The 26,412-nt window shown below is 40.3% G+C and overlaps 1 protein-coding gene across 6 annotated transcripts in view; it reads right to left on the bottom strand.

Moving 5' to 3' along the window:
• BNC2 (basonuclin zinc finger protein 2) overlaps nt 1–26,412 on the bottom strand; it is a 481,109-nt gene that overhangs the window by 71,225 nt on the left and 383,472 nt on the right. The window lies entirely within an intron of this gene.

Genomic DNA, 26,412 nt, shown 5'->3' with positions numbered 1-26,412 from the left:
ATATGTGCTGTAAATCTGAAATCCCTATACCTGTGGATGCAATCCCATTTAGGGAACAGGACTTTCTTTGGTATGTTAATGAGGTCTTGTCAATGTAGTGTGTGTTTTAAGCCAATCATCTTTGAAATATAAAAAGAAGAGATTAGGCACAGAGAAGCAAGTACAAATGGAGGGAAGATACACACCAGAGGAAGATTGCCAAGCAACTGAGGAACAGAAGATGAAGAGACAAGGATCTAGCTTGAGAGCCGACAGAGAGAGAAAGCCTTCCCCTAGATCTGGCACCCTAAATTCAGACTTCTAGCCTGCTAAACTGTGAGAGAATAAATTTCTGTTAGGCCATCCACTTGTGGTATTTCTGTCATAACAGCACTAAGAAACTAAGACAGCAGACAAAAATGGGGTCACCAGAATTAAACAAAGATCCCTTCCCTCTCTGTCTTTTCAACTAAAATGAATAAACTTAGAGGGGTCATCTTTTACAGCATTAAAAACTTTAGACCCTAGGACTTCTGGGGCCAGAATAAAGTCTTAGAGAAAAGAGATAGTCACGGGAGCCTTCAGAAGGCTTTAAGTAAAAAGGCATGCAAAGGTCCAGGGGCTTCCCTTGGCCTGCCCATCAGTTCGCTCAGGTGTTACTAAAACCCCGATGGTCCATCTGACTGGACCATTTATAGTCCTTACAGGTACAAATGGCAATTTGCTGTACATTTTCAATTACACATATGTTTTCTCCACCATGCCTAACAGCATGTAAAACAAAAAAGTGCCATTTTGTATACACAAAGGCACTTATGAAGGACCCAGGGGCTCTCAAATGCCCTGCACTCTGAAAGGATTGAGGATGGTGTGGTGGGAATGGGACAGGAAACGGACAACTGGGTTTTCCCCCAGTTAATTGCATAATGCAACTTTGTTGCTAAAAAAAGAAAGTAGGCTTGCAACCACCTTGAGCCACTGAAAAATACACTTGCTGAAGCGAAGACACATCTGTCCTGACAGGGGCAAATGACCATATCTACACTCTGTGGGCGTATTTCGTTTTCTTAGACAATGCCATTCCCTTCCCCCAACTTCTATCACTTCATTGCTCTTAAATTATGTGTATCTGAGTGGTTTTCTCAGATACAAGGCTCCAGTATCATAAAGTTATGTGTTTTTGGCTATGAGTAAACCAGGCCTTCAACAGATGCTAAACAAGACCATATCCAGGGTTTCTAAAACTACAGTTCAACACATTGAACAATACACAGCAATGGGTGACATGGTATATACAGTATATGCCATGAAATACAGTCATTAATCCCCAGAGATGCAAACAAATTCCACATTCCACAGGAAGTGTAGCTAATTCTATTGGTATTCTGGTGTCAACAACTTTGAAAACTCTCTGCTTTAACCTGAAAACCCAGCAAATACGCATGCATGTCTGTGTGTGTGCGTGTGTATGCGCAGGCACGTCTGTGTATGGTATAATTATTTCTACAATTAAAAAAAAAGTGAGATAAAAGGTCATAAAATACCTTGAAGAATGGATCTGAAGAAAAACTACTGACACCCATGAAAAGACGTCACCAACTTCCCAATTTCTAAGTACTCATCTCCAAGCACAACCCTATCAGAAAGCTTTTTTCTGCCACATCCACACAAACTGTCATGTAGAGTTCCTGGCACACAGGGGTCCTTAATAAATTCTGCCTTATAAAGATAATGGCCAAAGAATAATATGCCCAGAACTCCAAATCACCTTTGCGACAACTCTGCTATTCCTCCTGGCTCTTCTGGGAGAAAGAGGTTGAGATTGTCTTCTGAAAATGACACCAAGTCTTCTTTTGCCTTTGTCTCAAGTCCCCTTAATACTCAGGCACCTTCTACTGACTAATAACTCTCCCTCCTGTCAAATTTTGAACAATATATGCCGCTTTACACCTCAGCTTGGAAAAAGGCAGCACAGGAGCTGGTGTACGGATGTGACAGAATGTTTTTATTCCACCCCTGAAAAAAAGGCTCCCTGTTTTTGACACACTGGAAAATGTACAGCCAGAGAGTGCTTGAGGCGAAGATGCCACCCCAGCCTTACATCTGTCTGCTTTCATTTGTCTACAACTGTGCTTATAGATAAAACAAGCTTTCCAGATGTCATCACAAGCAGGGCTCATATGCTGACTTCACGGAGACACCACTGTTGGCTGCCAGCATAAGAGAGTTGTAAAACTAAAATATTTAAACTCTGAGCTACTCAACACAACTTTGAATGTCACACAGAGTCTTGCTTCAGGATTAATTAATGTACACCCCAATAAAATGGGAGAAAGATGTGGTAGTCTGCTTCCGTAAAGATTTACAGCCTTGGAAACCCTATGGGGCAGTTCTACTCTGTCCTACAGGGTCGCTGTGAGTCAGAATCAACTAGACGGCAATGGGTTTGGTTTCTGGGTACACCCTAATAAAATAATCACGTGTTAAAAACAGAGCTGGCTGGTATGCAAGAGGATCGTTTTTCCCTTTCTTCAACTGTTCAGATGGCATACATCAGCATCGTGAAGAAATTTCCAAAAGAGACCATCTATTGCTACATGTACATGTCCCTGCCAGTCCCTTAAGTTTCAGGTGCTACATCTTACTGTACAAGGACCTAATGCTCTCATTGTTTAAAACAAACATGATGAACCTAAGATGAACAAAAGCAATGTGCCAGGCACAGGCTATAAAGACATTTTCACTGTCTGAGGGGAGGGCCGATGACAACTGATGGGGGAGATTACTAAGAGGCATTGTTATGCATCCATATGTGAAGCTTGGCTTCAGGCAGCCTGGTATCAGGGAGCTTGAATGTTTGTTTGTGAGAACACAATATCCCTGCGGTTATAATTACAACCCACTGTACAAAAGAGGACTGTGGTGGTTTCATAAGGTCCCTTAACAAAGAACTCATCGCTCCTGTGCTTCCTGAAACATTACACACATGTACGCACACACATGCACACACAGAGTATTTCTGATTTCCTGTTTGTCTGTACCTGTGGCACAATTTAGTTTTCAATTGTTTCAACTGCTCAGTTCTTGGGGAGCTCAGCCCTGGTCTAAAGACCCTTGCTCATGAAGAGCATCGAATACAGTTGTTCTGGGTTGGAAAAAGAAAGCCAATTCACAGCAGGGTACCTGAGACCTCTACACAACTCTCCTAACTTGGGCTTTGTTTCTGCTCTGGCGGACTTTTTCTAGCCCACTTAGCACTTTTTGTAAACTTGGATCAGGTATTTTTATTGAGAATCTATTACTAGAAAGTCCTCAAAAACCTGGTTTGTGCATCATTCTAGTTTTGGAGGCCAAATCCATCTCAAGGCCCCAGCCTTGTGGAGTTTCTGCTTGCTACCTTTGCACTGGCCCAGTCAAGGCATCATAAAGGGTTTGTCAGGGCAGGTCCTCACCTCATAGGGCTCATCTCATGTTTACAGAGCTTCAAAGCAGCACAGTCAGGACAGTCCATAGCCTTACTCCCCTTAACCCAAGGCACAGCAGAATAAAACACTTACTTGTGATGGCATTCAAGGGAGACTATTTAATGAGAGCAAAAAGAAGTGAGTTACTTTGCTTCCCCACTGTCCTGAACGTTCCCATCTTCTCTTGAGCTGATCTAGTTCAAACCCTATAAAAATAAATCACCCCCAAAGCACTCAAGAGTTCCCTAAGGAGCACAGCAGGCTTCCTGCTCTATACGTCCCCACTCCTGTGCTGGGAAGCTAATGTGTTTCAGGGATGCTTGTCTTAATGCAAAGGGAACTTAGTAGAACTCAAACAACCTGCCATGGTGATCCATGGGCCTCAGATGATGCTGACCTCGCTATACCTCCTATATCAGCCTGAGAGGAAGGAAGGTGGTGCAAAAGGAAGATCTGAGTGTTAGACCTGCAGTCGTTCCTAAGTGCTGAGACAACAAATTAGACTGCCTGAGGTAGGAGTAATAGTATCATTCCTGGTTTCAAAGGACTCCACGATCCTCCTTCATTTTCAGGCAGGGGCAAATTTTCAGCTTGGGGCATGAAGAATTACTGCTAAAGCACACCACCACACACCAGAAGGAAACCTTACAAGCTAGAACAAATACATGTCCATTTTATTACCCTCCCAGTACCATCACTGGACAATGTCATCTGAAAGAGTCTTGTCATAACTTAATTCTAGTGATGCTTACTTAATCTAACCTAATGATCAGCTGATCAGTGACTGATAAAACACCATTCAAATAAGACCAGATGTACATTCCCACAAACATTTAATAATACATCAGGCTCTCCCGTATTTGAACTAAAGTTTACATTCTGTTCTTTAAAGCTCTCTTGGGTTTCTATGGGGAGTGCAAATTAAACAGTAACACGGTAGGTAGATTCACATTGCTGAGAAATGCAGAAGTGACACCTTCCATATTCCCCTTTTACAGATAGGAAAAGAGATGGGCCATTTGGTTACCCGTTTACCTAAGGGCAAGAAGGTAAGCCTGGGGCTGAGCTGCAGGGGCCACTAGTTTACTCGAAGATCAACTAGAAACACAGTCTTGGGGTCAATTGTCCTCTCTGCCAGTTATGGACCAGAGGATATAAGAGCAATAAGCCTGTGAGCCAGGAGAGAGCCAGTTCTGAGCACTGAGACCTAACGGGATGAGCAGAGCTACTCTCGGGTCCATATTTGAATACAATTGCATTAAAAAATAACCTAATTTAACAATTCAGAAGTTCTGATATACGTTTTATAAAAATGTATGAGAGACCTAAAAGCCATGGAGAGTCATAACTTTGAACTGCCTCATTTGTTTCTCTTTTATTACAGTCCTACACGGTGGGCACAAGCCCTTTCCTGAGAAGAGAACATTAAATCTTTATTCTAAACTGTTTTAGCAGAACGATATTAATAGAATATTATTTTGTCTGACTGATAAAACACCATTCGAATAAGACCAAAGAGAACACTGAGTCCCAATTCCTGTGAGAAAAAAAGTGACAACCTATCTTCAGAAACAATATTTCCTTATCACTCTTAAGATTCCAGTAACATCTCTACTGCTGCGTGAGCCCCAAAGCTGATTACTGGAGTGAAGGCAGCTATTCAGAAATAGACATTTCTCTGGGCCCTCTTAATAAGGAAAGTAGATTATGAAATACTCTTTCTCTTCCTCATTTGGTCTTTCTAATGCAGGATCAGTAAGGAGCCATTGTGGACATACAAGCAAACCATGCTTTGGTGCCAAAAAGGACATGATTTAAGCGTATAAGAGAAAATATTCAGGTAGCAGTTTGAGTCAATTCAGCAAACCCCCCAATACTACTACTATGGCCTCCTCTTTGGAGCTCCTCGCCTTACTCTCTGCACAACAAAACCACATGCCCCAAACAGTGTGCACAAAGGCACCATTCTCCCTTTACTTGTCCTTCAGTGTATGTCATCACAATTTCTGTAAGAGTAGCCCAAAGCCATACCAATGGCCTTGCATTTAAAAGGTTTCTGATTTTATATCAAATTCACAAGCGTTTTTCCCCTAACCTACTGTACCTTGATGATCTAAAAAAAAAAAAAAAAAAATACGGACAACCCATGGGTTTGGAAGCCTGTTTTCTGCCCTAGATATCTCTTTTTAAATAATCAAATGAATGGCAACAGTACTAAACAAGGTTTACATAACACTAACAGGCCTACATTTAAACTAACTGAAAAATTACACTGAACCTAGCTTGAACTCACATAAATAAATAACACAACTTCGTAGGAATACCCACAGTGTTTCTACATGAAAGCTACTAAGTCAAATGCTTTAGTGGGAAACAAAAATTTTTTTAATTGGCAAATGAATGGTTTATAGCTGGACATCTTTTCATACTCTGAAATATCTGACTCAAGGCTTAGCCCGCAAATTCTTCAGATTAAGTATTGCTTTAGATACTGCATGGGCTATAAATTCGTGTAAAAAAATTGCTGTCCTGGAAGCATTTATGAAATATTTGATTCCTAATCCCTATTATTCAGTCAGCCATAGCCACTGGCCAATCAAGGAGCAAAGACTAAAATCTAAGGCAGATCAAAACCAAAAACAGTTTTAAAAGGTAATGGTCTGAGCCTTCATTTTTAGCATAAAAAAGAAAACACTCACTGGTAGATTTAGTCAAGATTACAAGCAAAACATTTTAGGAATCACAAAATCATCGATATCCTGGTTTAGTCATTATTAATTACCTTATTTTCCAAAACTTTGGCAAAACCATTCAGTACAAATCTGTGCGATGGAACAATGGGATTAAAAGTTAACATATGGGGCTTTCTAAACCAGTGCTATCCAACAGAAACATAACGTGACCCACAGAAGTAATTTCATGTTTTCTACTAACAATAAGTAAAAAGGAAAAAGAAGTAAAATTACATTTAGTTTTAATAATATATTTTACTTAAACCAAAATGTCTAATATATTATCATTTGAACAGATCGATATGAAAAATTCATAATGTTTTAGATTTTGCTTAGTATTTAATCCCTGAAATCTTGTGTTTACTTTTAACACACATCAAATTTAGTATTGAATACTTGAAATGTGGCTAGCACAACTAATGAAATCAATTTTTAATTTTATTTCAATTTAAATAGACACATATGGCTAGTGGCTACCTTATTGGACTTCACAGGTCTACAGTATAAAAATACTAATTCACCTTGTTTTGAGATAATAGCTTTAACATGCAGCAAAAAGCCTACGACTAGAGAAATCTCAAACCAGACAAAGCATAAAGCCTCAGTTGTTACTGGTCTAAGGGTAGGAGGGCAGAGCTGAAATGTTGTATATGCAAATATGATCCACGGTTTACATAAATGTGCTTCTGACATTTTTCATTTTCTGTGCGCATGTGTGGTGATAGGTGATTTAGCATCCTAAGGAAAAAAACACATCACCCATCTTCAAAGGCTCTTAGATGATATTTTATGTTACCCGCCTTTCTCCTCCCCAAAGGCTACCACCACCGCAGGTTTGAAGTACTTTCAAAAGGAAATATTCTAGAGTGATTTGAGTGTTACAAAAGGGGGCCCGAAAAATTTCTTACCCTCAAAAAACTCAGATGCCTCCGTATGTTCCGATGGCTCAAAAGAACGTTAACAAAACTTGAGAAGGCTGCAGAACCTACAGCTCAAAACCCCTGGCAGTGGGGTAAGAGCTCTGGAGTCTCTGCCACTGATGGATTACGTGACCTTGATAAAGTCACTAGGTGTCTTAAATGCCTACTTGGTTAACAGTTACTATTTCTCCTTGTCCTCAAAAACTGTTTTGCCACTCCCCAGAACTTCTGATGGCACAGGACAGGAACCATCCCCGAAGACAAATCATCAGGCATGAAAAGGACTGGTCAGTGGGGGGGAGAGAGATGCTGATGAAGAGTGAGCTAATTAAATCAGGTGGACACGGGAGAGTGTGTAGGCAACTCTTGACTGGAGGGGGGATGGGAAGATAGAGAGAGAGGGAAGATGGCAAAATCGGCATGAAACGAGAGACTGTAAGGGCTGACTCAATAGGGGGAGAGCAAGTGGGAGAAGGGAGTAAGATGTATGTAAACCTACATGTGACAGACTGATTGGAATGGTAAATGTTCACTTGAAGCTTAATAAAAATTAAAAAAAAAAAAAAAAACTGTTTTGCCAGAAAAAACAAGCATATCCTCTATTCTTCCATGGATACCCAAATTAAAATGTGTCACTTAACATCCAATTAAAAAATCACCCTCTCTGAATCAGAAGATCTCCACCTCATTATTAGAGCAAATATAACCTTTCCTCAAACTCTCACCTAAACATAAAACATGCCTTTATTAGACCAAGTAGTAGAATCTACTCACGATACTGTGTGTTTAAGAATGTATCTCTTTTCCATTAGACTCTGAGCACCTAGCCATCGTGAGCATCCTTGTATCTTCCAAATCAGGTGATCAGTACAAGTGTGCTAGACTGAAAGTAGTCTGTGTTCTCTGAACAAGAATAAAGAAAACATTACAAGAGTGTCCCTACTTTCAAGGGGCTTACTCTCCAGTGGAGGAGATAACAAATGCAAACTAAGTAACTAACAATAAAATTCAGTACAACTGGTTTAGTGCCAGAATTAGCAGTTCCTATAAATAAAATTTTTTTTATAATCTCTGGGTGAAGGGATCCTGGTGGTACAGTGGTTAAGTGCTTGACTGCTAACTGAAAGGTCGGCAATTTGAACCCATCAACTATTCCACAGGGGAAAGACGTGGCAGTCTGCTACTGTAAAGATTACAGCCTTGAAACCCCTATGGGGCAGTTCGTTCTGTTCTATACAGTCACTATGAGTCAGAACCGACTAGAGGGCAATGGGTTTGGATTTTTTATTTTGAACGTCTAGGTGAAGGGGCCCTCATAAGTGCAGCGGTTAAGCGCCCTGCTGCTAACCCAAAGGTCAGAGGTTCGAACTCACCAGCCGCTCTGTGGGAGAAGGATGTGGCAGACGGCTTCTGTAAACGATTACAGCCTTGGGAACCCTATAGGGCAGTCCGGCTCTGTCCTGTAGGGTTGCTATGAGTCGGAATCAACTTGACGGCAATGGGAACCTCTAGGCACTCAGTGTACTGGAGGAGAGCTCTTTGGAATAAAGATTCAAGAAGAATCTTTTAGGGCTTGAATAAGCAGCATGTAAGAGCTAAGATTCCATAGGCCAGAAAGCTCAGTATGAACAGATGCGTGGTGATGGAACACAAGTTTGAAGGCATAAAGGAGCAAAACCTGACATTTGCAATGAGGATGGGACCATGTTAAGAATGGCACAGAGAGCTAAGACAAATATTTTTTATGTAGCTATTAGTGAAAAACAACTGAGGATTCTGAGCGGAGCTGTGAGATGATGAAGGAAGTATTCATGGAAGAAGGATCTGGTCACAGTTTCAATGAGGCACATGGCCGGAGGCAAGTCTACTTCAGTAATAATCTCACCAGGTGGCCAGAGACTCATAAAGGGGCGGCCAGTCAGGTGGAAAGGAGGAAACATTTCATAGACATGACAGATTTGGTAACTGACTGGACGTAAGTAAAACAGAAGTAAGAGTCAAAAAATTTTTTTCTTACAATACTGAGTATTTTGAAAGCTGGGAGAAGCGCAGAAATCCTGAAAGAGGGGAAGTGGGAGAAGGCCTAAGACAGAAGACAATGACTTCACTTGGGCCATATTAAATTCAAAGTGAATGAAAGTTTTTCCAATCCAAAAGTCAAGGTAACAGTTGAATATAAATACTATAACTTGTTCACTTGCCGTGTGTGTGTATGTGTTGGAGGTAGAAAGATTACCAGACTCTTAGGACTATTTTCACTGAGGTTTAAATCTCTCTTTAAGTTATATGCAAACAAGAACAAAGAAAAATTACTACTAGAAGTGTGCTCATGCTGCCAGATTAATCAAAATCTTTATTCCCTCTATAAAATATACCGATGTCCACAGCATACTAAATAAACAGACTGAGGAAACTATACTCAGGTAAGCCCATACACTGCTGTTTTTACCAGCTGATTTACCAAGAGTCGGTTTTTTGTTCTTAGACCTGATTACGACAGTTTCACCTATAATTAAAATTTCCTAATTTAATGAAATATTATAAAAATCAATGGACTATGTTAGTAAAAGAAAAAGTTCAATCTACCAAAACTAAATTGAATGCTTTGGGAAGTCTTCATAAAATACGAGTCACTTAAAAACCAAAACAAAACCCTACTCTCAAATTGCTGTGGGGAAGGCAACTGTAAAAGAGTGAAGAATTCTGCACATTAGACAACTTTATTTGTATCAAGCCTGTTATTGTTAGCTGACGTCCAGGCAACTCCATGTACAATGGAACAAAACGCTACCCAGTCCTGTGCCATCCTCGTGATAGGTTGCTAGGTGGCAGATGAAACTGCTGTAATCCATACAAATATCACTGGCTAATTTTTTGGAAGTAGAATGCCAGGCCTTTGTTCTTAAGTTTGTCTTAGTCAGGAAGCTCCCCTGAAACCTGTTCACCATCATAGCAACGTGCAAGCTTCCACTGGCAGGCGGGTGGTGGCTTTGCCTAAGGTGCATGGCTAGGAATCGAACCCAAGTCTCCCACATGGAAGGTGAGAATTCTACCACTGAACCACCAATGCCTTATTATTTAAGTCTAGGTTCCCTTAAAAGCAATCAAAGGTGAAAATCTTAGTATGCATTATGGGTGTGGTTTATACAAGAAAGTCACCTTAGCACTCCCATCCGCACACCCATCCATACTTAAAGGCCTTGGTTTAACCTCAAAGTTTCAAGAATGAGTGCACAGTTACATATTTTAAGTTTAAAATGCTTAAGGCATGGGGTTTGTCTGTTCAATGGTAAAGATTCCCCTTTTCAACTGATTAACTGGCTAACTACTAGTTCCTGTTGCAAAAGATAAGAGATTTTCTATTGCATATGGTTTCCTCAAAGCAAGAAAAGCAGTTTGAAAATTACTTTAATATGTGTTTACCTGGCAGGTTGTAAAGGCGTTCCTGCTGAGACGCCGTGGTCCTTCAAGAAACCACATGATGGGCTTCCAATCTTTTAGGAATATGTGTCACGCATCCAATAAGTAGCAAAAACTCCACTCTTTGGGGGTGGCAAAGTCCTGGCTAATTTTTTTTATCCTACAGCTATCTATAAAGTCTACTCAATTAATGACAGGCAGTAAACATCATGACAAATCAGTCGCAGCAAACTGCCGCCAAAATCTTTATGGGTAATCTGAAACGGTGTGACTTAAGTCAACTTAACATGTAGATAAGCTCTTTATTGTCATTACTAAGATGACATTCCTTATCATTAGTATAAACAACGCTGGGAACATTATAGCACCATTACACTGGTATCGTATTTCCCAGAGATCACTACGTAGTATCAAAGAGATTTAATGCTCCTGTACTTTTTTTTTTTTTACTTTTATTCTATTTCATTTTTATTTAAAAATTTCATGGAGAAAATTGTAATTGAGTGATTAAACCATTTTGCTTCCATTTAAGTTTTGTTTCAAAGAAACAAAGTATGCATGCAGAGAAAGCAGTCATGACCAACAACACTGATAAAGCAAAAACACCGGTCTGTGCTTCTCAGAAAACACAAACAAACTGAGGCCCCTCTGAATACCCATGTCCTAAGCAGTGCATCCTGATAGGCTTTAGAGTCAGAAAAAGGTTCTGCCTAATCTGACCATATCCAGTTCCATTCAACACCGTAAAGTTAAAGCCATATATTGAGAAAACAAAAAAACCAAACCCATTGCTGTTGAGTCGATTCCAACTCATAGTGACCCTATAGGACAGGATAGATCAGCCCCATAGGGTTTCCAAGGAGTGCCTGGTGCATTTGAACTGCTGATCCTTTGGTTAGCAGCCCTAGCTCTTAACCATTACACTGTCAGGGTTTCCATATATTCAGAAGACCTCTTCAAAGTGCAATGTTAAAACAAAGATATTTTTAACTTCTAGGTAGCCTCGGGGATGTATAAGGGGAGGCAAAGCGCTTGCTGGTTCATTCAGAGCTTTATTCAGCACCTACCAGGAGTAAGGCACCACATGCTGCTGTTGTTGTTAGCTGTGTTGAGTTGGCTCTTGACTCATGGTGACCTCATGCGTTACAGAGTAGAAATGCTCCATAGGGTTTTCTTGGATGTAGGAGCTCTGGTGGTACAATAGGTAAGCGCTTGGCTGCTAAGAAAATGGTCGGCAATTCTAACTCACCCAGTGGTTCCATGGGAGAAAAGACCTAGCGATCCGATCCTGTAAGCATTTCAGCCTAGAAAATCTTACAGGGCAGTTCTACTCTGTCATATAGGGTCACCAGGAGTTGGAAATGACTCAACGGGACATAACAGCAACACTTTTTACAGAAGCAGTTTGTAAGGCCTTTCTTCTGTGGAGCAGCTGGGTGGGTTTGAATTGCCAACCTTTCAGTTAGTAGCTGTGCTAAGTTAAGACTATATGGATGAACAAAATCCTTAAGTAATCCTCTAGATCTGTTGCGGCCTCCTTCCTAACTTTCTTCAGTTAATAAAATTTCAGAAATTTCTATACTGCGCTAGGGCTTGTGAATACACAGCTATAAGGGTAGAGCTTAAAGGGCTTAATAGAAGAGCCAGACAAGAGGGTAGAAACAAGGCAATGTGGTTGATACTGTTGGTGAAGGGTACTGGGCCTGTACAAAGGAAGCCCCAAGAGGCGACTTCTGGGCTGAGGCTGAATGGATGTGCAGGTGAAGATGGAGATCTAGGTAGAGGTAGCAGCAAGCAAGAAGGCACAAAAGATGGGGGAAAGCAAGCACACTGGAAAGAGGAGCACATGCAGATACAGTAAAAGTGCATTCAGAAACGTGGCTGCATTCGCTCAGTCCTTCATTCAACTAATTATTATCGGCTGCATGCTACGTGCTTGGCTGTTCTAGACCCTGGAGACACAACTGTGAGCTTACCACACAAATCTCCGCCCTCCTGGAGCTTACACCACAAACGCTGGTGGAAGGATGAACAAAAGATAAACTAAATAAAATGTGGACTATGTGAGATAGTTGTTGCATTAGGTGCTGTTGAGTTAGTTCTGACTCATAGTGACGCTTATGTACAACAGAATGAAATGCTGCCTGGTCATGTGCCATCCTCACAATTGTTGCTCTGTTTGATTTGAGTCCATTGTTGCAGCCACTGTGTCAACCTATCTTGTTGAGAGTTTTCCTCTTTTTTGCTGATCCTCTACTTTACGAAGCATGATGTTCTTCTCTAGAGATCGGACCCTCCTGATAACGTGTCCAAAGCATGTGAACGAAGTCTCGCTACCCTTGCTTCTATGGAGTATTCTGGCTGTTTTTCCAAAACAGATTTGTTCTTTTGGCAGGCCATGGTACATTCGGTAGTCTTCGCCAATACTGTAATTCAAATGCTCCAATTCTCTTCGGTCTTCTTTATTCATTGTTCAGCTTTCAAATGCATATGATGTGACTGGAAACACTATGGCTTGGGCAAGGAACACCTTAGTCCTCAAAGTGGCATCTTTGCTTTTTAACACTTTAAAGAGGTCTTTTGCAGCAGATTGCTGAATACAATACGTCGTTTGATTTCTTGACTTCTGCTTCCATGGACATTGATGGTGGAACCAAGTAAAATGAGATAGTAGTATATTCAAAAAAAGGGAAAAAAGTAAAGTAGCGAAGGAGGATATGAAATGTTAGGTGGAGGCGGCTAAAATTTCAGATACAATAGCCAAGGAAAGAATCATTGAGGAGACTTCTGAGTCAAAGTCTGAGTCAAGCATTCCAGAGAAAGGGAAGGGCAAGAAAGCCAATGTGGCTAAAGTCAAATGAGGGAGGGAGACAGAAAAGGGGATGTGCTCAGAGAAAAGGGAGGGAGGCAGGTCACTTGGGCCTTGTAAATCCTACACAGGGCTTTGGTTTTCACTCTGAGGGATCTGAATTTGATCAAGGTACACCATGTTGAGGAGGGTGGGCTTTTCCTCAACAGAGGAGAAAGCCACTAAGTGTCATGAGCAAATGTGACCTTTCATGAATTGCTGGAGAGGGCAGGCTAGAGGCTAAAAGATCAGTAACGATGCTGCTACAGAAATCTTAAGGGAGGGGGAAATGATTAGGGCCTAAATAAGGCAGAGACGGAACATCAACTCTTATCTAAACTATTAGCAGACACTAAAAAAAAGGATAATTGTAGTTTAACCTGTTTCCCTGGGCCGGCATGAGAGAGCACGAGAAGAGAAATATCAGCAGCAAAGGTTCCTGAATAATGATTAAATTCAAGATAAAGTGAACGTGCTTTTCTGGCCCATACCATGGGTCCCTTCTTACCCTAAAAGGCATGCCTTCAGCACTGAGGGTTTTTGACTCTGAAGGCCAAGACACTACTCTGGATTTAACCAGACCACGTATGGAAAAGTGGCTCAGGGAACCTGTTAACTGTGCCAGCACCTTGTTCAGGCTGATTCAGTAAAACCTGGAAGAAAGAGTCCCCACCATGTGCGCTGCGCTACAGTGCTCAGCCAAAGTGGCAGGTGACACGGATTCTGACTCAGGCCTGAATCACCAGGGCCAAGGCACGTGCTCTTGTTTTGGCTGCATCTGCCGCAGAAGGGCACTTTCTTCCTACTTTCCACAAAGGTTCTAAATAGGCTAGCTGGAGCTTGCTGGGTGGGGCCTGGAAACCTGCATTTAAATCGCAGTCCCAAGAAGATAAAAAAACAGACCAACCAGCACTAGAAGCGTCTTTGATTCAGGGAAGATTATACTACTCTGGACTACGTAAGCTCCTACTACAGAACCTTTCTGTCTTTTTTTTTTAATATAATGATGCCAGAGCCCATAATTTGTCATTTTCGTGCTAAGAGAAAGTATTCAGAGACAGCACTTCCTCCCAAATGAATCTATGTAAAGAATATAGGCTTATTTCTTGAGAACTAGCATTCGACTATTAAAAATAGCATCATTATTACGTCTACAACAAACATTCAAAAGGGCTCTAAATTGTGCTTAGGCACAATTACCTTAATGTAGTTGAGATTTTATGATACAACTGTGAGGCACTTTATTTTTAAGGCAGTTTAACCTGCCTCATTCCTAAGAACAGACATTTCAGTTTTAAATCTAAGGTTATCAATAAGATGATTAAGCAATGCTCATCCGTTTCTTTAAATATTTACAAGAATTTTCATCATCTAAATCTTTATGGTAACAACAGTGCCAGGTGCATTTTTCCCCGCTTCCGTTATCAGGAGTAGGAGATCCATGGCCTTTCCAAAGATGGGGAGGGGGCTGCCTCAACAACGGAAAAAATCCTACCAGGCACTTTAGAATCAAAGAAATTGATGATCACTCAAACTGATGCTGTATTTTTCCAGATGCCCAGCAAAGCTGTCACCTTGAATGGTAAATTTGCAGGGCTAATATCGGCCACTAAACCAAAGGTTGGTAGTTCAAACCCCCTCTGCGGCGCCACAGGAGAAAGACCTGGGGGTCTGCTCCTGTAAAGATTACAGCCTAGAAAACCCTATGTAGTAGTTCTCCTGTGTCACATGTGGCCTGTATTAGCTGAAACTGACTCAATGGCACCTAATAACATTTTCTTGCCAAATGGATGTTATTTCCATCCTCCTATCAGCAACAGCGGCCTTTCTGCAGTATTGCCATCATATGATCATGGCGTTAAATGAGCACGATGCCCTTTCCCTGAAGACAGCAGAATGATTCCACAGATCAGGTTGTGGCCCAGTGCTTCTCAGAGGCTGGCATTCTCCGGTTGGGAAGCAAGGTGTTCAGGGAGTCCCTCCCCCTAGATGATCGTTAGGGTACCACCATTTCACACACAGCCACTGCAGGGCTATGTCCCCAATGCAGGCTCTCAGATGTCTTTGGAATTACATCATCAGAAAAGGGTTTCCTAGTCATCTCAAAGAGTGAGAGAGGGAGTTCCCTGTGTGCCCAGCTTAGAACCCTGGACTAATTTTTAGATACTTGAGAGAATATTATTCAACATCTCATTTATCCTGAAAATATCTCAATCAAATGGATGCAGTTACTGTTCTGTACATTTTAAAGATGATGAAAGAGTAGCACTGAGTGTTTTAATGATACTAGTCAAAGTAACCACCATGTCTGTCATTTTATCATACTGCGGTGGACTGCGTGTTGCTATGATGCTGGAAGCTATGCCACTGTTATTTCAATACCAGCAAGGTCACCCATGGTGGACAGGTTTCAGCAGAGCTTGCAAACAAAGATGAGGAAGAAAGGCCTGGCGATCTACTTCAAAAATGAGCCAATGAAAACCCTAAGGATCACAACAGAATATTGTCCAATACAGTGTTAGAAGATAAACCCCTAGGTTGAAAGGCATTTAAAATAATCAGTGCCAGTAACAATGAACTTGAGCATACCAACAATCGTGAAGATGGCACAGGACCAGACAATGTTTGATTCTGTCATACATGGGTGCGCCATGAGTCAGAATCAACTTGACAGCAACTAACAACAACAAAGTCAGCGTTATCAACAAAACCAAAGACCATGCCCTTTGACATCTACCTGAATATTACATATTCCCTAATTCATTAGGGAAATATTTATTGATTGCCTATGATAAGCCACACTGTGTCCTGGAAGCCAAATACATAAAAATGATAAAACATAATCCAATGGAAATGATCTCTGCTCTTCTGCAGCCTATAGTCTGGTGGGGAGAATGGATATTAAACAAACAGATATACAAATCAAGGATTACGAAGTGTAAAAAATGTCAGGAAGGACTAGGGAGACCTCATTTAGACTGGCTGCTTTAAGAAGAAACACTCAGGGGAAATGACATTTAAGTTGAGGACGGAGCAGCAAATTGCCAGGGGAAGAGTCTTGGCTAAAACAACCACCATTAATTCAGGATGTATTATAGACCCTCAAAAGAAGAGTTATATAGAGGAAATAGTTCAGCCAGTCATAGCCATGAACATGAAAATGGCTTAAAAAAAAATTCTCTCCTATCTTGAGCTTTGATGCCTGGTGTGGGGAACGAGTACTTCACTGACGGTTAGGAAACCTGGGTCCATAGCTGGAGCTGTAGTACCAATTTGCAAGTCTCTCTCTCTGGTCCCTGAGGCTCAGAGAGGTCAAGTAACTTTACAGAAGTCATGTATATGTTAGTGCTCAACTCAGGCAGTCTGATTCCATAGCTTACATTTGGGAATTATTAATTTTATTAATTACTAATTAATTATATTAATGTGTAAAAAGACCCAAAATTTTTAATTTATCACACAAAGTCCCATCAATTGTTCCTCTGACATATCTCAAAACCATCCCTTTCCCTTCCATTTGTACTGCCATCAAATGCAGCTCCTTCCCCAATACCTTAAACAGCCTTCCAATTGGTCTCCCTAACTACACTGTCTTCATTCTCCAATCCAGCCACTCAGTTAACACCTATGAGACTGAGGCTCTGTACCTGTGTTTCCACTACATTCTTTCTCCTGCCCACCTCCCAGCTCAGAAACCTACTCATTCACCAAGACTCAATACAAGTCTGATGTGTTCATCACCCTGCTCCAGTCCACAGTAACCCCGTCTGCCCCCAAACCCTGAACATTTCATGAATATCCAATTCACTTGACTTTTGGCCACTTCCTGTATTCTTATTTCATACCTACACATTTAACTTTCTACATGTGCATGACTTTCTCTGTACTCAGATGAAAACTCACAGATGGCAAGAACAAGCATTATATTTCTTTGATTTTTCTAAGGTTCAAAACCCAAACAGGTATATCAAAAATATACACAATAAAATACATCTTTCACTCACTTAAAATATGTATACTTCCTGTGAGACTGGAAAGTTTTAAAAGTCTACTTTGTCTCTGACCACCAGGTTACAATCATAGGTCTGAGTTATGCCAAGTCATCCTTTACTTATGCTCATAAATTCTGGTCAAATAACTTGGTTTTGCAGGGGAGAGGGGGCCTGGTGGAGAGAAAAATAATGTATTACCATTACTTAATCATTTTAAATACATATTTTAAAAGAGGATACCTGGTCGCAAATCAGGACACACTCGTCACTTCTATTTTAAGTCTGTTTCACACTATGACTTAACATCTATTCGGTGCTTTAGATCTAATAACATACTTTCACATGTAGGAGACAGGCAGACAGTTGTTGGGTTGTCCAAAGTCCTATATCTAATAACTGACCATCAGTATTTGAACCTGTTATCTACACGGTGGTATAACTTCCAATATCCTGGTATAAACCACAAGGCGGTAGAAGATGGTTAAAAGCCTGCCTGAGTTCAAATCCCTGCTTTGCCACTTGCCACCTGTGTGACCTTGGACAAGTTACTCAGATGATCTCTACCTCAGTTTCCTCATCTGTGGAATAAAGTTAGCAATCATACGACACAGAGTTGTTGTGGGGATGAAATGAGTAAATGTAAGTAAAGTACTTAGGATGGGATAAATGCTCTACAATGTTTGCTACTGTCATTCCACAACATGCTCCTTACTCTGTGCGTGTTTAACAGAAATCTCACTAGCCTTCCAAACACTGGACTAGAGGGAATCTTCATCATTCATATGAATGAGCAAGGCGTATTCCTTTCGCCAAAAATTTTTTAGGGAACAAGAGAAATAACTTGGACATCATGAGTCAGTGATGAAAACTACTCCTCAACACATCTCTTGAACCATGATAATGATGATATCATGCTTTTTTACGTAATGTCCTTAAAGCTTACAGCTGTCAACACTTTTCATACCTTTTATCCTCACAAACACTCAGTGAGATGAAGATAGATGGTCAGGTGTGCAACAGTGAGTGGAAGGTAAATAAAATCTTAGATTCACAAAAGTGAAATGACTTGATCAAGGTCAAGAAAGAACAGGTTCTTATAGCCTAACACCTATTTTTAGAACTATGACCCAATGTTTCAAAGTCTTCATAAGCTGACGGTATCTCTTCAGAGTTCACTTATCCTCAGGTGCACACAAAATCTAATAAGCACAAGTTGTTGTTGTTGTTAGCTGTCATCAAGTTGGCCTCGACTCATGGTGACTTCATCTACAATTGAATTAATCATTGCTTGATCCCTGTGTCACTCTTATAATCAGTTGCACACTGGACTGTTGTGCTCCAAAGGGGTTTCGTTGGCTGGTTTTCAGAAGTGGATCATCAGGTCTTTCTTGCTAGCTCGTCTTAGTCTGAAAGCTCCACTGAAACTTGTTCAGCATCATAGCAACACACAAACTTCCACTGACAGATGGGTGGTGGCTGTGTATGAGGGGCATTGGCCTGGAACTGAACCTGGGTCTCCAGCAAAGGAAGGTGAGAATTCTACCAATGAACCACCAAATGCATCAAACAATAAGCATAAATAAGCTCCCTATACATCCTTTCTCCATATTTGGTTTGATGGAGAAGTTTATCCCATGAGGGGCACAGTGAGTGGCTAAGTGGGTTTATTATCCTTACTCTGTGCTAAAGGAGCCCTGGTGGTGCATTGGTTAACAGCTATGGCTGCTAACCAAAAAAAGGTCAGCAGTTCAAATCTATCAGCCACTCCTTGGAAACCCCATGGGGCAGTTCTACTCTGCCCTATAAGGTAGCTATGAGTCAGAATCAACTGGACGGAACGGGTTTGGTTTTTTTTTTTTTTTTTCTTCCTGTGCTGAGTGTAATTAGTACTCAAAGGAATGGCAGGAAGCTCAGATCTGTGTGGGCCAGACCTCTGGTAGGGAGACCAGAACTCTCATGAACTGTTATACATACTCTTCAAAAACTACAGCCTCTGATACATTGGTTGAATTGCTAAAGAATAGTGAAAAAGTGAGCAAAACTGAGGAATATCAAGATACTTTGCCATTTTCTTATATATTGAAAATATGTTTCTTACTTGTAAGGGAAGTATTTGGCTCTACATTTTCTAAAATGTTATTTTATAAAATGTCAGTCCCATGAAAAAAGGGCTTCACGAACAAATAAGTTTGGGAAATGTAACATGTTCTATACTCCTTTTGGTGGTATACAATGCTTATCAACATACTAAAAGTTCTGAAGGATTCTTTAATTTAAAAACAAAAAGGTGGTGGGCTAACTTTTTTTAGCCCAAGCTTTCCCAAACTCATTTGACCTTCGTACCCTTATCAGCGTAACATACATCAATATCTCACAGAATAGATGCTTTGTGGAAGATCCATGAGAGCCCTGGCTTAGATACATTTTTCCACTCTGTTTTGAGTTTTTTCTTCCTCTTACTTTTCTTTGGGATAAAGCTCTCACTTGAAGAATGTCTTTCTGACATTTGGCTTTCTGTCTGCTAAGATTTAGAATCAAGTCTTTCCACAGGTCTGAGAGACCACAGAATCAAGTAGGAAATTTAAGCCAAAGCCTCAGCCAGAATTGCAGGAGACACATACTGCTGCTCCATTTCATAAGATTCTAAGATTTCTATCAGTAGTAAGATCCATTCAGCTGAAAGGGAAGGCTGTAAATCGGTATTCCAGGCTCTCACTTAATGAAAGTGAGCTGGGGTTAATCCCACAGAGGGCAAAACAAACACATAAATATCATAAGGTGGTTTCATGTGGCCTCACAAACTGACCTAAAGTAAGAGCTATAGCAAGCATATTCTAATACGCTCTAGATTTATGAGAATGGGATTTAATCAATGAAAGCTTCCCAACAAGACTTTGCAAAAGTACAGTTGAGAACTGTCATGACAGTTTAATGAATGATCTCTTGCCTCACGATAAATTTCTTTATGAAGAAGTAGAATTGTCCAGTGTTGGCTATCCAGAGTATATGGAGGAAAAGCAGAAAAGAGAGTATGAAGAGGAAGAAAAATCTTAAAATGTGTAGGATTTTCCTCTCATATTTTTGTCCCAAAACATTACAACAAACACAATTTCTATGCAGCACTAGGTATGGTTAGGAACAGGATGTTTTCAGGGGGTCACAAAAGGAACCAAAACATCCCTTCCCCCAGGGGTCAGCTTCAAACTACACCACAAATGTCACAACCCAGTGCCTACTTTTTGTTCTAAGAACTTTCTGTCCATTTTTGTTTTTCTAAAGGACATTTTTTTTTTTTTTAACCAGAAATTAAAAATATACAGGGCAAAGGCAGTGGAAAAGGGAAAAGTATGTACCTGTCAACATCACCCAATATGGCTTACCTGAGAACTAGGTTTCTAAGTCTGATGGTAACATGACAAATTAAAGAGACTAATAAACTGGGATCAAGAAGCCCCTCATAAAAAATCTGATGAATGATAATCTGGGAGAGCTGGCCTAAATAAAGAATATCTAATCATACCTGGCAACTACTTACTATCACTGATATCTGTAGACCAGACATTATTTATTCAAGTTTTTATTTGTCACTAGAATGTTATAAATATATATGGATACACAAACTACCAATCGATAGTGCCTTTCTAAATATCTTAAGTGCCATTATTTAGCAATTATGTGGAACTCTTCATGTGCCAACACTATACAATTTTTAACATGCCAATAAGCCCATTAAGCGTATTTATCGTGATAGCTATTAAGTTCAAGGGGTTTCATCCAGCAAATACAATTCAATAAGAAAACAACCTTGCAGGGCATCAGAAAGCACACTCACTCTAGTCAAGGAATGAGGATACCCCGACCTTGTAAACACGCCCAGCACCTACAAGCAAATCTTAGGATCCATGAGGAAAATAGACAAGTGGTAACACATGCTCTGTTACAAAGAAAAGGTGCTGTTGGTATTACAAAGAAAAGGTGCTGTTTATGAGATGTCATCTTGGCAACATCATTTAGTTCTCTAGGTCTTGGTTTCCTCATCCACAGTATGAGGGTATTTGCCTGCACTGCACATGAAAATGCATACGAAGATAAAAAGTAATTATCTTTAAAAAAAAAAAAATCGGTATCTGTACAATTTAGTGAGAACCAAGTTTCTTAAAGGTTATAGAAATAACTGCTTTAATTATGAATGATATGTATCATGTCCAAATATTCTGTAAGAATTATTTGTTTTTTTCATAGTTGTACCTATTCCAAGCTATACAAGATGCTTGATGAACGTCTGTGATATATTTTTCTCCCGAAATGGCTTGGTCAGTGGTAATTTTGCCTCTTTCTTCGATTTGATTCAGAATGAAAAGTAAATTCTTAAAAAGAGCCCTGTAAGCTGTGAGAAAGATGCAGACCACCCAAATACTGGAGGTATGGTCAAGATTTGTATCAATTTGATAATCTCTAGATCATTTTTATATAGTTAATGCGCTTGTCTGTAAATCGAAAGGCTGAGGGTCCGAGTCCACCTATAGGTGTTTCAGAAGAAAGGCCTGGAGATTGACTTCTGAAAAATCAGCAATTGAAGACCCTATGGAGCAGACCTCAACTCTGACACATGGGGTCACCATGAGTTGGAACTGACTTCATGGCAAATAAATAAAACTTTCAATTCTAAACAAGTTTTCCCAAATGGATCAAGCACCACCAGTGAAAAACTATAGAATCATCTAATGGTTACAAGTAGTTCAAAATCCAGGCAACATCATTTTAAAAAGTACCACCCTTATAACTTTCTTTGGAGCCCTGGTGGCACAATGGTTAAGCTTTCGGCTGCTAACCAAAAGGTTGGCAGTTCAAATCCACCAGTCACTCCTTGGAAACCCTATGGAACAGTTCTACTCTGTCCTATAAGGTGGCTATGAGTCAGAATCGACTCGACTGCAATGGGTTTTAGAGGATGAAGGGTAAAAACAGAGCACTCTGGGGGCACAGTAGTCAAAGTGCTCAGCTGCTCTGTGGGAGAAAGATTTGGCAGTCTGCTTCCATAAAGATCACGGCTTTGGAAATCCTATGGGACAGTACTACCCTGTCCTATAGGGTCACTATGAGTCAGAACTGGAGGGCAACAGGGGTTTTGGAGTTGAATGCTGAAGTCCGAAGCCCAATTCTCTGCCACTTAGGAACTACATAAATTGGAGCAATTCATATAATCTCTCAGTCTCAGTTTCCTCATGTATAGAATGCGAAGAACAGAATTTATCTTCTAGGGCTATTATGAAGATGAAATGAGATAATGTGGGTAAAGCCCAAGGCGCTGAATGCAGGTATCATTATAGTATCTGGACACAGAGCAGCAAATTATATCCTACACCATGGAACTGTGATTTTCTAGTAACAGTCAGCACTGCAGGGGCCCCCGTGCAGACATTTTTTACTCTAATCTTTGTTTATAGAAGGAGTAAATAATCCAAACAAAGAACATTCCAGTATGCAGTGCTGATGGTTACATGATAAGGCAGGGCCTGGCACCAGCACCAGGACTGGCTATCTATTAAGGTGAAAACACATAACTTTGATAATGAAGCTGTCTCCTGATTTATAGAAGGTAGGCTGTCTTAACTCTTGGAATTCAAAGCCAACCAAGACCTAGAGAAAACTGCCTAGAGGGAGGGGAGAAGAGGGGAAAAGAATATGTGGGCCAGGATTTAAAGAGAGACGATTTTAAGCTTGAAACTCTTAAAGCTGTTCATGAAAGGAAGTAGTGTTTTCTGATTTTCTTTTTAAAAGTCTTCTCTGTGGACTTAAAAGTTCTAAGTCTGGTATCAGTAAAAGTTACACTACAGACAAAAAAATCATATATATTCTCCTCCCTTAAAAACCAAATCTGCTTAGTCAAGTCTATTCTGACTTATAGCGACCCTGTAGGACAGAGCAGAAAAAAAAAAAACTCACCCTATAATTGCAGTGCTAAGAATTTCAATCAGGTAGTTGGAATCACCTCTGAGCACCGAAACAGCACTGACACCCCAAGCAGAACGGTCATTTCTTAAGCTGAGAGGCCATGGTCTCCTTTTAGCAGGTTTGTAGGGTGGTCACAGGTACACGAAGTCTCATTAACCACATTTACAATCTCTTTCAGAATTCTGAAGTACTGCAACCAGACACTTCCCAACATAAACAGTGTAATTGTGGCTTTCTGGTAGCAATTTTCACTTTTATTCCAAAGACTTAGTAAAATGCGGACAGAAAAAAGCCAGTTGAAAACACTGGCATAGTTACTGGTCCACGAAAGCTTTTAAAAATTGATCACAAACTTTCCCCATTAAAACTTAAAGGAAAACTACAGAAAAAAATTTTTTTTAACCTTTTTAACAGTCGAGTGTAGGTTTAAAAACACATGCTGAATTACACAAACTTCTTACATGTGTGAAATGTTTTTGAAAAGTCACAGAAATATATAAGAGAAGGTGCAGACCACCCACTAAGCTTTGGATGAGACCTCAAAGGACCTTCAGGAGGTCATCATCATTTATCAAGGAACGTTCTGGACTGAACTCACTTCTTTCCTATGACGAATCTTGATCCCATGCTCATGCCAAACTGACTACCTGCTATTTCCTATGTACGTCTCATGATTTCCTGACCCTGCCATCTGGCTAGTAGAACTCCTAGCTACCCTTGCCGGCCCAGATACAAAGAAGTAGCTTCTTCTATATAAAGCTCCCCTTGCCTTCCGGATTAGAAGGAACCTTTCTCCCGTGAAGAACCTCCATAGCACTTATCCAGATACCGTACGTTGTACTTGTTTCTTTTTACCTAGCATTGCATTTATTTATAGAGACACCTCTCCCTCTAGTCTATAAGCCTCTTGAGGGCAGGGTGTCTGTTTCCTTCATCTTCGCTTCCTATTCAACAACTTGCTCGTTGTAGGCCCACAACAAGTACTTATGGAGTAAACAAAAAAACCTAAGTTACATGTAGCATTAGTATAACCCCAAAGACAATTGAAGATATTCTCCTATTTGCTCAAAGAGGCTGAACTAATGAGCACTTTCTAGAGAAACACTTACACAATAACAACCATGACAGTACTTCATCATTATAATACTTCACCACCAACGAGAATGCAAATTCTATAAACATTCTTAGTCACTGAGAAATGATTATATATCAGGCATTTTACAAGGCATGGAAGTTATCAAGATGAGTAAGAAATAGTTTCCCTGCCCCTGAGCAATTCAAAATATAGTTAGAAGATAAAACTGAAGACATGACACCAATATAATATTTAAGTACTACACAACAAAGCTTTACACTGCTCTTTTGCCCAAAATTCAGCACATAAACAAATTTTTACATTCAGTTGTAGAATCTAAAATGGTGCTTACTTCTCTTCCTGTTCAACAGGTGCTGTCATCTAGTAGAAGACATCTTGGATTTGATCATCATAATATTTTCCAACCCACCAGTCAACTCCTAAATAGGCTTTAGTTTGTAGTACTCCTGCCACAGACTTGGACAACTGTAGGCTAACTCATCAACATTTTGCAATTCATAATGCAAAGCAAAAAAAGATGTTTCTTACATCTCTTACACTGACGTTCATTACAAAATGACACAATTCTTGTTTATTCTCTCACTACAAGTCTTTCAAACAACTATCCTTTTTCTGTTTTATTTCTGCCATGTAGGTACTGGCTTAGATTACTGAAAAAAATTCCCCTAATTTCACCACACCTCTATGAATGTAATACATGATTACCATTATCATTCCACAGCTCTAAACTCTTATTGGTTCTTCACCACCCAGGGGTCTAAGTTTAAACATACTACACTAGATCCCCCTCAAAAAAGTAATTTCTCAAAAAGCAGCTTTTCTTTCATCCAGGGTATTCTGCCTTCTTCCCATGGAGTTTACTTCTCATACCTGCACATGCTTTGCACATCTTCAACTCTGCAATTAGGATGCCCCCTTCATCTTCACAAATTCTCCTCCATCAGCACCTTTAATATCTAGCACAGAGTTCACCTCCTTCAGGAAGCTGTGTTTCAAAGGAAGACATCTGGCGCTGGTATCTTCCGTTCTAGCTCACCTCCACACTTACGTCCTCAGATTCTAACATATAAATTTTGACTTGTTGATGTGTCATTTTGGCAAATGTCCTATAACCATTTTTCCCAGGATGGCTGCTTGACAGTTCTTGAGGGCAGGAAGCACGTCAATGTCTCTAATCTTTAGTAGCAAGGACCTTGTACATGGTAAGCTGCTCGATACATTTCACTGATGGCACTGGTATGACAATCCAAAGAAGCTCACAAAGTTTTCTGAAACAGTATTTAGAAACAGACTGCTCTGTGGGTGTCTACCCCAGTTACAGAAAATCAGGATGACAGAGTAAAAGGAACAGAATTTCAACTATTAGAGCACATGGGATGACAATTTAAAATGAGAATATGTTAAAGTCACTAACCTGGGAGAAGAAGCATTCTGTAGGCTTCTATGGGTCTTTTGGGTTCCTTACTAAAAAACGAAGTTCCAAAACCTGCCAATATTTCTATTCAAGAAAACAAGAAAATTGTATTCTGGCCAAAGAAAGCAGTGTTTCTGGCTATTTTAAAAGAACCTCCAAAGCTCAAAGTGATATCACGTAACTACTGAAGGAGAAATATGTAGAGGTCTTTACGCATCTCTAAGAAACAGAGGTGACTGGGCTGAGTTTTAAACCTGCCATGACCTGCTGGCGCCTTTCTTACAGTCCAGATTTCGGGTTCTGAAATTAAGGTGAATTTGAGTGTGGAGTATTTTTGAATATTCAAGTCTGTTTTTAGGTCTTACGTGGGTTAGACCATCTTTTTCCTCCAGTATCTAACAAATGACTCAAAAGGCTTGTTTGGAGGAACTGTTCGGGAACAATTCATCCCTGCAAGCCTATGAGTCACATCACACTGCCAAGGTCAGGGAGACCTCTGCTAATTAACGAAGCGCCAGCCACACACTCAAGCTGGCCTGAGTGCCCCCCCCCCCTTTTTTTTCCAAAGGTCATCAATCATCTTTACTGAGGA

The sequence above is a fragment of the Loxodonta africana genome, chromosome 9 (assembly GCF_030014295.1).
Source record: "Loxodonta africana isolate mLoxAfr1 chromosome 9, mLoxAfr1.hap2, whole genome shotgun sequence".
NCBI classification, from domain to species: domain Eukaryota; kingdom Metazoa; phylum Chordata; class Mammalia; order Proboscidea; family Elephantidae; genus Loxodonta; species Loxodonta africana.
The sequence above is the reverse complement of the archived record's forward strand: the minus strand, read 5'-3'. Positions and strand labels throughout refer to the sequence as shown.